The following is a 13,154-nucleotide window of genomic DNA, read 5'->3' as shown; positions in this document are numbered from 1 at the left end:
ATAAGGGGTTAATTTCCAAAATATATAAAGAACTCATACAATTCGACATCAACAACAACAAAAACAAAAACAAAAGAAAAACTCGATCAAAAGGTGGACTGAGGATATGAGCAGATATTTTTCCAAAGAAGATATACAGATAGTCAACAGGCACATGAAAAGATGTTTGACATCACTAATTATTAGGGAAAAATGAGTCTTCTTTTACCGAAATTTCACCATGGGAGCAGAGGTAAAAAAAAAAAAATTATTTCCCATAGGATTTTACATAAATCCAGTCTTCAAGCCTGTGTTAAGTGTGGTTTATTAAAGAGAGCTACTTCCATTAGTTCTCTTTGCTGTCACTTGTTAGCCATGACATGGAACAGATTACTTGCAACCTCTGGTACACAAGTGGTTCATCCACAAAAAGGAGTTATGCCCATCTTATGATTTCTTGATGATTTTAAGGTGTAAACTTTAAGTCATGCTGCTTTATTCTCTAAGATCACAGAGTTACATCCAAATCTTCAAATCACTTAAGTTGTAACTCATTAATAGAAGTATGGAGCTGGAAATGCCCATCCTATGCAATATTCTTATCTTCAGCATCCCTGAATAATGCATGCCTGATGTCAGGGAGTGTACCAGACTGAGAAGTCTGCTTTATCTATCCATCCTTCCAGCCAGTCATTTACTCATTAAATATTTATTAAATGCATACTATATGCCAGCGGCTATAATTGTAATTGTTAGAGGTGTGCAAGGTAAATGACCAGAGAGGGTCAAATTGAGACAGAGTCGTTGTATTAATACTTGAAGGAAGTAAACTATGAAATGTTTTGGAGGAATAGCATTCAAAGTAGATAGAACAACAAATACAGGGACTCAAAGGTGAGAAGATGCTTGATGTGTTAAGGAAGCCAATGTTGCTGAAGTGGAGAGAGAAAAAGAAGACTGTTAGGACAGATGTTCAAAGAGACGATGGCACTGGGCAGAGCATGGAGGGCCCTATTGGCCATGTTTTGGACATTGGCTTTCACTGTCTGAGTGAGAGAGCTCACCTTTGGAGGGTTCTAAGTAAGGAGTGTTAGAATGTGACTTAAGTTTAAAAAGACTACTTTAGCTGCTATGTTGAGAACATTTTGAAGGGAATAAGGGTGTGGGAAGGTTAAACAGATCATGGACTATTGAAGTAATCCAGGTGAAAGAATACAGAAACTTGGACCAAGGGGTTAGCAGCGGAAGTGGTAAGAAGTGATATCATCATAAGCATATTTTAAAGGTAAAGTCAAGATGACTGATGGATGAGAGAGAGAGAGAGATCATAAGGTTATAACTATTTTGGTCTTAGAAAAGAAAAAAAATGGCATGTCCATGATCTACAATGTAGAAAATTATGCTATGGGTAGGGTAGGTTTGGTGCAGGTGTGATGGGGCAATATTAAGAGTTCAGCTCTGGACAGTTAACTTTAAATACCAAATGAAACATCTGTCTGAAGATATTAGGTTGATGGTTATAAAAATCTGGTATTCGAGAGTTTTATCACCAGGCAGCAGGGAAAATCTGGGACTTATCACAGAGATGGCGTTTTAAAGGCTCAGAAAGGGACAAGCTTAACAAGTGAGTGAGTATAGATAAAGAGAAACCATCCCAGATTTGAGTCCTAGGCATTCAATGTTTAGAAATGGAAGAGATTAGGAAGAATCTTTAAAGGGGACTAAGGGGCATCCAGAGAGGAAGGAAGGAGGTGAATGGAACGACTAGGTGAATGGAATGTCCTGCCAGACAATAAAGTGTTTCAAAGAGGAAAGAGGGATCATCCCTGTCAATTGCTGCTGATAAGTCAAGCAAGATGGCAATTGAGAGTTGACCTTCAGAGTTAGCAACATAGCAATCATAGCAATCATTGATTACTCTGATAAGAGTGGTTTTGGTGGAGTAGTGTGGGTAAAAGTTTGACTGAAATGGGTTCAAGAGAATATGAGAGAAGAGAAATTGGAAACTCTTTCGAGTTTTTCCATAAAGGAAAAGAGGCAAATGTGGGAGCTGATGGAAGAAAAAACAGGGTCAAACATTTTTTTGGTTAATGGGAGAAATAATAACAATTTTGCATGCTCAAAGGAAAGATCCTGGAGACAGGGAGAACTAATGATGCAGGAGGAAAGAAGGGAGAATTGCCTGAGAAGTATCTGTGACTAAATAGAGAAGATAATCTATTGAGGAGGTGGATATCTTGGTCTTGGCTTAGAAATATGAAGGAATTCAAGTCTCTTGATTCTGAGAGCTCCTCCTGAAAATTTAGTCCCTTTCTTAAATCTCCTAGCCTCCCATCCTTTCACAGATGGCTAGACCTATAACTTTTAGACATACTTCTTATGTCTAATCCCTTAGTCTATAGTAGGTCAGAATATAGATTGTTGGTATAGATGTAGGAGAGGTAGGTGGATGTGAGGGTTGGAGCTTATGAAAACTGTCTTCTGATTGGTTCTATTTTCTTCATGAAATATCAAACAAAGTTCCCAGCTGAGAGTGAGGATGGAGGAAGAGCTCTGGCTATTTCAGAAGAGAGGAGAAAATAAGATATGGAGAATTTTTGCGTTGGCTCAAAATCTGTCACTCAAAGTGTCACTCAGTGGTTTTCATAGTTATCTATATAGGTACTTTCCAAAGATTTGGAGAGGGCGTTCATATACCTCATGAATCACCTCTTCTCTATGGTTAAAAACTTTTCCAGCAACTGTCCCATGTAACAAGATTCTCAGAATTTTTATGATCTTATTCAGTTTTCTTTGGGACCCTAGGTTGTCAATATCCCTCTTAAAATGAGACGTTCAGAATTAAAACCAACGTTCTAAGTGTGTTCTGACTACATAAATGATCAGACACCCTGTTACACTAATCAAGTGGAGTTAACTTCGGAAATGTGACGTTGACTTAGGCTTCTCCTTCCACAAATCCATACCTAAATCTAAAGGACCATCCAACCTTGTGCCGTTGACTTGTTTCAGATTAAATTTAGTCTCACACTAACTCTTTTAAAATACGTCTTTGTTGGTTTCAGATTAGCTTTCTAGTCTGTCAAGGTCACTTTGAGTGTTAAGTCCTGGAAAAGAAAAACAGGTTCTGTTTTTTTTAGCAAGTACAAAACACTGGGGTAAGGTCTTTAAACGCATTCACTGAGTTCTCTACACAACATTTGAGAGAGATGTGGTGCCTGTTTTACAGAGGCAGAAATCGAGGTACTGAGAGATGAAGTTATTTGTCAAGTGTCGCAGAGTTAACAAGTTACAAAGCTGTGATTCAAACTCAGGAATTGAATCACCAGTGCCTCAGCTCTGTTTAATGCTCCACAGCTGAGAAACAATCTGTTTAGAAATCTTGTGGAAGAACTCAAAGTGGAATGCAAGTCTCTTGATTCTGAGAGCTCCTCCTGAAAGCTTAGTCCCTTTCTTAGACCTCCTAGCTTCCCATCCTTCCACAGATGGCTAGACCTATAACTTTTATATATCACTTTTTATGTCTAATCCCTAAATGCTCATGCTCTCTCATTCATTTCTGAAATATTAGTCACTTCCAGCTTAGTGCTATCTTCAGATGTAAAAAGCATTTAAACCAAATGGACAGGCATTAGAGAAAGTTCAGACACCTGTTGAAAGCTTAAAAGTTATCCCATATGTATCAATTTTATCTGTAATAAGCACATTTTATCTTTTTCTTTTTATAGTTGATGATGTTCTTTTTTTTCTACAATGACCATTCATGTTTAATTACAATGAAATCTTCCTCCTACCCTTGTCCTCATTACACACGTGCATTCTTAATATGGTTTCTAGAATAAACAATATGTTTCAAAGGCAATCCCTGGGTTCCAAAGGCTATGACACCCTTAACAAGTTCTTCCAACTTTTAAGCCTCACATGGAAATCCCAACTGTCCTATGATTTAACTTGTCAGATTGCTGGAATCAAGTCACTCATACATATTACCCCTTGACCTCCAACTGGCAGTCGTAGCCTTCTCCTTTGCAAAGAATGACACTTCTCCTGCTTGACAATCCAAACTGTCTGCTCACCGTTTGTGCACAGCTGTGGCAGCTGAAAGCATCTGGCATGCAACATATGGAATTTAATTTCCTGATATTTACATAGATTCAAACTGTTTTTACTCCAGACTTCAGACAATCTTTTTCAGCAGACCTTAAGGCAAAAGTTTTCAGACAATTTCATGCCCACCTCCTACAGTCTCCTGCTGCAATTCATTCAGTGAACAAGATGAGAATCAGAATGTAAGGTCTGCCAGTTCTTCAGCATGTTGAAAAAATGACTCCTTTACTGATTGACTTTGTTGTGTTAGTGGTTTACATCAGTTCTGTTTTCAACTGGGAAACTTGGAATTTTAAAATGTTTCCTCAGAATTTTTTAAAAATACATTTTTAGTTTTAGATTTACAGAAAAATTGTGAAGATAGGACAGAGTTGCCATATACCCTACACCCAGTTTTCCCTTTTATGAACATCTTACATTGATATGGTACATTTGTCATAATTAATGAACCAAATATTGACACAGAATTATTAACAAAAGTTCATACTTTATTCAAATTTCCTTAGTTTTTACCTAATGTGATTTTTTGTTCCAGCATCCCATCCAGGATACTGCATTACATTTTGTCATCATGTCCTCTTAGGCTCCTCTTGGCTGTCATACTTTCTCAGACCTTCCTTGTTTTTGATGACTTTGACAGTTTTTAGGAGTACTGGTCAGATATTTTGTAGAATGTCCCTCAATTGGGCTTTGTCTGAGTTTTTTTTTCTTGTGGCTAGACGGGTTTTATGTATTTTGGGGATGAAAATCACAGAGATAAAGTTCCATTTTCTTCTCATCATATTAAGGGTACATACTATGAACATGACATCGCTATTGATGTTAACCTTAATCACCTCCTGAGGTCCCATTTGTCAGAGCTATCCACTGTAAAGTTACTCTTTGTTTTCGCTCTTTCCATTCTGTACTCACTGGAAATAAGTCACTCCATATAGCCCATACTTCAAGAGTGGGAACTAAGCTCTACCTCCTTAAGGGCAAAATAATCTACATAAACTACTTGAAATTCTTTTACATGGGAGATTTGTCTCTTTGCCCTAATTTATTTATTCCTTCAATCATTTATTTACATCAATATGGACTCGTGGATATTTATTTCATACTTAGGGTTAAAATCCAGGACTATCTATTTATTTTGTTGCTCAAATTGTCCCAGCTCTGACCATTGGGAGCTCTTTCAGTTGGCTCTGTGTCCCTCCGACACACACTCATCACTGTGGGATTTGTTTGTTTGCTTATATTTTGAGTACTTCCTTACTTTCTGGCACTACAAAATGTTCCAGGTTCATCTTGTATATTTCCTGCCCCTGTCCTAGCATCAGCCATTTTTCTTCCTGGGGATTTTGATATGACGTGAATACTCCCAATGGGAAAGTTTTCACTGTGTATATAGTAGACACGGGTAGTGGAACTTGGGCCCAGGAAAAGCAGTTAGCAGGAGACAGGACACATGATTATGATCTCCAGTGTTTAATACTGAAAATCTTGTGCATCTGTTCAGTAAATATTTATAAACACTACTATGTTCCAAGCAATGAGATAATTAGATGTTGAGGATACTATAGTTTATGAGACCTGGTCCCTACTCTCAGAGAGCTCACAGTCTAATGAAGGAGGCAAACAAATAAGCAGGCATCACAGTACACTGAGTGAATGCTGTGGCAGGCAATCCCAGGATTAGAGAGGAGTACAAGAGAATCATCTAATGGAGGCCGAGAAGATTTTCCTGGAGGTAAACTTGATGAGTGAATTGAGGAAATCACATCCGTGGTAACTCCTTTAGGCCTCCTGATCTAACAAAGTTTGAGGTTTCTTCAAAGTATACGTCCTCACGGATCCTCCCTCTTTTAATTTGGGTGATTGCTTTATTTCAGGAGCTATGGTCAGTTAGAAGAATCTAAACCTTTCTGTCATCTCATCGTGAATGAAGAGACAGACCTCTTCTGTCCTTTTCTCAGGAAGGGGCTGTGTTAATGACTGAACTTGGAATATGCTCTTGAGGCACTCTGACTCTTGGAGATATGGAATCTCTCAAACCTTCAGATGGCTTCTGCATATGAGTGGCTGCTACAGTTAAGGGCTGTGAATATGCTTTCCCTATCTTTGAATGTCTAAAGCAACATTGTTTTGATATATGTTTACGCAGATTGTATTTTCCGAAGATGGTTGCAACAATTTCTCCCATCCCACAAATTCCTCTCACAATGTAACTTTGACAGCTTTCTGATGAGTGGTGGGTCTATGTTCTCTCCCCGTGAATCTGAGTGAACACATCACTGTGATAGAAGTGACGTGTAACTTCTGAGGCTAAGACAAAGGAGGAAAATTCCCTAGCTTCTACCCAGTTCTCCTCTGAGAAACTCACTTTTGGAATCCTGATGCCATGATGCGAGGAAGCCCAAATTAGCCCATGTGGAGAGGCCATAGGTAGGAGTTGTGCCTGACAGCCCATTTAAGGTCCTGGCTGACAACCAGCACCAAATGCAAGACGTATGAGTAAAGATATCTCCAGATTTTTCCAGCCTCCAGCTATCAAGTGATCCCTAGCTTATGAGTCTGTTCAGCTGACTCCTCAGACATCACAGAGCAGAGACAGATCATCCTCCCTTTTCCCAGTCCCAAAGAATTCATGAGAATAATAAAAGTTTTGTTTTATGTTACTATTTTTGTAGGGGTGGGCGGTGGGACAGGGAAGGTTGTTATTATCTGGCAATAATAACTGAAATAGAGGTAGCCACATTCTCAGCACTCCATGACCTTAATAGGAGAACTAGTCTTGACCTTTAGAAAAGTCTAGAACTCTCTCTTATAAGTACTCCTGTTATCTGGTTCCTTCCAGTTTGTCAACTTATAGTTTACTTTTTCAACGTCTACTCCCTCTCCTTAGTCATATACAAGATCAGATTGTGTTTTCTCATTCATTTCTATATCTTCAGTGTCTAAAACAGTGCCAGAAACTTAGTAGACACACATTAAATATTTATTGGATGGATATGATGGATGAATATGATTATCTTTTTCGGGAATTCTTGGAGATACAGTAAAACAAAATCTTACTTATACAGTAGTTGAGTAAAGTAGAAAATGTTTGTATTTCTTTAGCTATATAAAACTGTGGATAAATAATATTATGACATTATTTCCTACCTGAGAATTTCAGGTTGTTTTGGCTATCTAATACTATGTTACTATTTATCCTAAAATTTAGTGGTTTAAAACAAAAATATTTTATTTGATCATGATGCTGGGCTTGGTTTGGCTGAGTGATTCTTTTGTTTCACTTGTTATTGGCTGGGATTGGTCCAAAATGGCCTCACTCACATGGCTGGCAGTTGGTGTTGGCTGCTAGCTGGAAGCTCATCTGGGGCTATCAGCCAAGAGTCATGGTTCTTCTCCATGTGGGTTGCTGTATGTGGCCACTTGGGCTTCCTCATGGCAATTACACATCATCAATTCTGCCATATTCTATTGGTCAAATCAAGTGAAAGGGCCAGTTCAGATTTAAATGAAGGGAAAGGAACATTACCTCTTAATGAAGGACCTACAAGCTTACATTACAAGATAGAATTCAGGGTGGAAGATATTGTTGTGGTCAGAAGCGATATGATTGATTGATTGGTTATGTGTTAATTTGCTTGTCTGTGACCTGCCTTCCTGGGTTATTCTTTCAATTCCCAGAAGTATCCATTCTCCAGTTAGGCACAAAACAACTGTGCATCCCACCAAGTCTTCTGACTACAGTATTAGACTTCAAGTCAGAAGAAAGCAGTTTGAGTTCTGGATCTGTCATTTAGCCGCTATCTCTCTTGGGCTTATTACTCACCCTCCTGAAGCAAGTCATCTAGTTTATGAAATAATAATAATAATCAATATCTTATCAGATATCTTGGTTTCTCTGATGAAATGTACAATAATAACAGATTTTGATTGTTCTATACCTCCTATATGCTCGGCATTTTGACATATGAGGTGCATACCTTAGTTCTTCCAATCTTCACTATCTGAAATTTTCAGAACTTTGCCTCATTTTAGAGCAGCAAAGGTAAGTAAACAATCCAAGGTTAAACAGTTAGCAGTTGATCACGTTAGGCATTCAAACTCAGAACTGACTCCAAAGCTTATGATCCATAGGAAGAATAACCCCTTTGCTTTCAGCAACCCAAGATCTTAGATAATATGAATTTTGAAAAAAGTATGTCTGATAATGGACTTATGTCTACAACATATAAAGAGCTCTTGTAATTCAATAGCAAGAAGACAAATAATCCAATTGAAAAAATGGACAAGAGATCTGAATAAATACTTCTCCAAAGAAGATATACGGATAGCAAGTAAGCACATGAAAAGATGCTCAACATCATTAGCCATTAGGGAAATGCAAATCAAAGCCACAATTAGTTGACACTTCATTCCCAGTAAAATGGCTAAAATAAAAGAGGTAGACAATAACAAGTACTGGCAAAGATGTGGAGAAATTGGAGCCTGAATACATTGTTGGTTGGAATACGAAATGGTACAGCTGCTTTGAAAAACAGTCTTGCAGCTCCTCAGAAGTTAAACATAGAGTAACCATATAACCCAACAGTTCGCTTTCTGGCTCTATATGCAAGAAAAATGAAAACATTGGACCACAAAATACCCTATATACAAATGTTAATAGCACTATTATGCATACTAGCCAAAAAGTGGAAAGAACTCAAATGTCTATCAACCGACAAATGGATAAATACCTTTATCTACACAACAGAATATCATTCAGCCATGGAAAGGAATGAAGTACTGATAGATTCTACAACATGAACCTTGAAAACAGTATGCTAAATGAAAGAAGCCAGTTACAAAAGACCGCATATTGTACGACTCTATTTTAATGAAACCTCTAGAATAGGCCAAAGTGTAGAGATAGAAACGAAATTAGTGGTTGTCTAAGGCAAGAGAGTTGGGGGAAATAAGCAGTAACTACTAATGGACACAGAGTTTCTTTCTAGGATGGCGAAAATGTTCTAAAATTGATTGTGAGATGGTTCAACAACTCTGTGAAATATAGTAAAGGCCATTGAATTTTGCACTTTAAGTGAGTGAATTGTATGGTATCTTAATTATATATCAATAAGCCTGTTAAAAATAATACCAACAGACGTGTATTTCATTACCTATGTGTCAGGCACTCTTCTAGGCTCTTTATAGATAGTAACTTATTTAATCTTCACTACAACCCTGTTAGGAAGCAATATTATTATTTTCTCTGCAAAGATAAAGACAAAGGATGGCAGGTTAGATAATTTGCTGAAGATTATACAAGAAGGAGTGGGGCTGAGATTTCAATCTTGATAGGCAGCTGTAGAGTCTCCAAGCTTAATTACTATATCACCTCTTATCAATTATAAAATACATGTAATAACTCTATGTTTTTCCCTTTCTCTCCTCTTTAAATCTCCTTTGGTCAGAAACTTCCTCCTGCCAAGTGATTTGTAGTGGGAATTTTTGTTTATATGAGTGTCAATGTCATTCTGAAAACTTGTCATAAGTACCCATGTGTGTTCCCCTACTCCTAAAAATAAATCCAGGTAGCTGTAAATTAATATCTCCTTTGGGGCAGTTTAGACTGTTCTTTTTCAGTTTCTCTTCAGAGATCCCGACAACACTCTAGGACGTGGTGTGTGTGAAGATGATACAGCCATGTGATTTAAAAGGAAAGGTGTTCAAATTATATGATCCAGTATTTTAAACATGGATCGATCTTTGCTAGCTGCACAACCTTGGACTAGTTATTCTCTCTCTCTGAACCTCAGTTCTCTCATCTTTAAATTGGAAATGAAGACAATGCCTACCTGTATTGCTGTGATGGCACTGCTGTGGGCTTTAGCAGGTGTGACATGCTTGAAGTGCCGCCCACGCTCAGTAATTGGGAGCCATCCTCCTTATTCACCTTCAGAGCCCATCAGCATCCCAGCCTTCCCAGCACAGTTAGCAGAGTGGCAGAAAAAAGATCCTCCCCAAGCGCAGAGAGCACTCTTTTCTTTGAGCCTGGGAAGTTTTCTCCTCCCCAAATGACCAACTTAAACCAGATTGAAAACCTGGGGCAAAAACATGCTGTGACTGGGGAGAGAGTGCATGACGGGAGTTGGCTCATTCTCCCAGCTTCTCTAGAGAAATCATAGCGGCTAAGACGTTTAAACCACCAGCCAGAATCCCTGATTTAATTTTACTTTATAGTTCTAGGGGTTGCCTTGTTGTGGTTTCCCTATATCACATACAGATTAGCCTCTTCCCCCTGTGGAGAGGGGAGCCGGTCAGTGTAAACGTGTGTTGGCAGAGCACGCAGTAGCAGAGACTTTTCTCCTTATGCAGCCAAGGGTCTTCCCTGAGCCTTCATATATCCACAGGTAACGTAGAAATAAGAATCCACTTTTCAAGATTGTGTAAGGCTGTGAGAGCTGATGAATGACATTAAGTGAGCCCTCAGCCAGTGTTATTAGAGGTCCACCAGCAAACAGAAGCAGATGAATAGTATGCATAGGATGCTGGACTAGCTCTGCTGACTTCACTTTCACTATTCTGGCTAATAAAATTGAGTAAGCAAAAGGAAGATACTTTTTCTTTCTTGGTCTCAGAAGACATTCTGTAACATTTCTTGAGATATCCTATTAATTCTATACTTAGCTCTAGAATCCTAGAATATCTGTGATGGAAGGGAGAGTAGAGATGATATCACCCTCCCCATTCATTTAACAGTGAGACTGAGGCTCAGAGAAGGAAACTGACCTGCTGAAGAACACACAGCAAGTGAGTTGCAGAGCCTGGATTTGACATTTGCAATCTTGTCACTACATCAAACTGTTTCTGGGAAGTCATCTGGGACAAATTCAGAAAGGCATGATTGCAGTGACTGTAAAGGACAAGAAGTGTCCAGGGAAAGAGAACTCCTTTATTTGGCCAGAGGAGGTGTGAAGGTGGAGCAGAGGCAGCCTGCCAAGGGCCTCACTTAGGGTTTAAGCTTTAGTCCAAAGGCAGTGGGAAGCCATGCTTACTGGAATATAAATGACTTGAGGGCAGAACTCTAGTTCATATCATTTTTGTGAACCACTTCCCGGCACGGAACATCTGGCACACAGTAGGAGTTGAGGAGTGGTTGCTTGATGAGCCTAGATTTCCAAATCCAGGAGCCTGCATGGCTGGACAAACTTCCAAATCACTTTGGAGTTTGCTCTAGTAGAATAAATTCTGTAATCTATCAGCAATCATTCACTTTTCTAAGAATTCCTGAACATGGGAAAGTAAGTGTAGGAAAACTCTTCAGATGACTTCCTTCGGAAATGACATGGCCCTGTTCACCCACTGAGCTGGTAATAAGTAACCATTCCTGGTAGCTAGGGTATAGTGTGTGACTCTGCATAATGCTGGTTCCAGTGAGTGAAGTAAGTAGATGCTACATAAACAAAAATTAGTAGCCAGAGAGATTCTCCATCTGGCATCCGCTGCAGCGTCAACGTCTACCCTGCACGTACCTGTGTACCACCTGCTTTTGGCCATCAATACAGGGACATCTAGTGACATGCTGACCTTTGGTCATCCTCACTGTCTTTCTAAGTTTGTAATGGATTCTTTAACAACAGGAATTAGGGTTATCATGAATGAGTAGCCCTTGGAAGTCTAAGGGAGTAATGGTAATATTGAAGTGTGGATGCCTCTCTTCTAATGGAGGATCTGTGACTGAAAAGTTTAACTGAACTAAGATAGCAATAACTAAAAATAGCAAAAAACCTTGAGCTGGCCTCAGAGTGATGGTTTCCTAATGGAAAGGGAAAGTGCTCAACATTTTTCAGACTTTTTCTATGTACCAGACACTGGGCTAGGTGTTTACCTCTTATAATCCTATTTGATCACTGCAGTATCTTTGCAACATGAGAATTATTACCACCACAGTTTTGGGTCAGACGCCCAAGCTTCAGAGAGACAAGGTTCCATGGAGGTAAGAACCGTGTCTGTTTTCCTTACCACTATAAGCCTTGTGTATAGAAGTTATGTTAAATGACTTTCCCATGGTCATAAAGCTGGAAAGTTATAATACAGGAAACTGAATGGTGGTCCATGGGGTGTATGTGATGCTGTGTGTGTGTGTGTGTGTGTGTGTAGAAAGCCCCAGCTTGGATGATATCACTCCTTCATTAATAAACTTTCAATCACTTTCCGTTCCTCAAGTCTTTATTCTATCTGGTCCCGGTGATCTCCCCAGCATCATCCCTGTCCCCTTTCCTTTTCATTTCCCATCTTCCAGTTTCATTGGATTTGTTTATGTCCCTCCAGCATGCTGAGCTTGCTCTTGTCTTGCTCTTGCTGTTCCTCATGCTTAAAACCATATTCTACTATCTTAGCACAGCTAACCTTCCTCATTTTTCTGGTTCCATCTCAAATGACATGTCTTCAGAGAAGCCTACTCTGACAACATAATTTGTACTTGCTACTCAGCTACTTGCCATCATATTATTATTTTTTAATTTTTGTGCAATATTTGTTCCTATCTGAAATGAGCTCTTTTACTTATGCATTTGTCTGTTTTTTGTCAGACCCCTATCAGAATACTAGTTACATAAGAGCAGGAAATTTGCTCCTTTCTTATTCACTGTTATATTTCCAGCATCTAGAACAATTACATATAGTAACATGAAATATAGTAGATATTTAAAAAATATCTATTTCATGAACAAAGCAGAGAATAAGGAAACCAAAGGCTGACCATTGCCTTATAAATAAAGTCTCGAAACACCAGGCCCCAACTTTTTTTCGTTTTCTGCATGAGTTCCTACTATGATCTTCTATCTCTGCTCCTCTTCCCAATCTCAGCCTTTTCTGCAATGGACAACAACTTGCTCAGCAAACATTTCCCTCTACTTCCCTTCTGTCTCTCACTAGGGTCCTGGCATTACTGTGTCTCTTATCCCACGTCCAGACTCCTAAAGTTTCCCAAATGAATCACACTTTTCTTTCTGAGCCTTTCTTCTTGCTCTTCCCTCTACCCGGATCATCCTGTCTTCTCAGTAGCTACTCCATCCTTTCTGCCACACAAG

The sequence above is a fragment of the Equus caballus genome, chromosome 25, assembly GCF_041296265.1.
Source record: "Equus caballus isolate H_3958 breed thoroughbred chromosome 25, TB-T2T, whole genome shotgun sequence".
NCBI classification, from domain to species: Eukaryota; Metazoa; Chordata; class Mammalia; order Perissodactyla; family Equidae; genus Equus; species Equus caballus.
The sequence above is the reverse complement of the archived record's forward strand: the minus strand, read 5'-3'. Positions refer to the sequence as shown.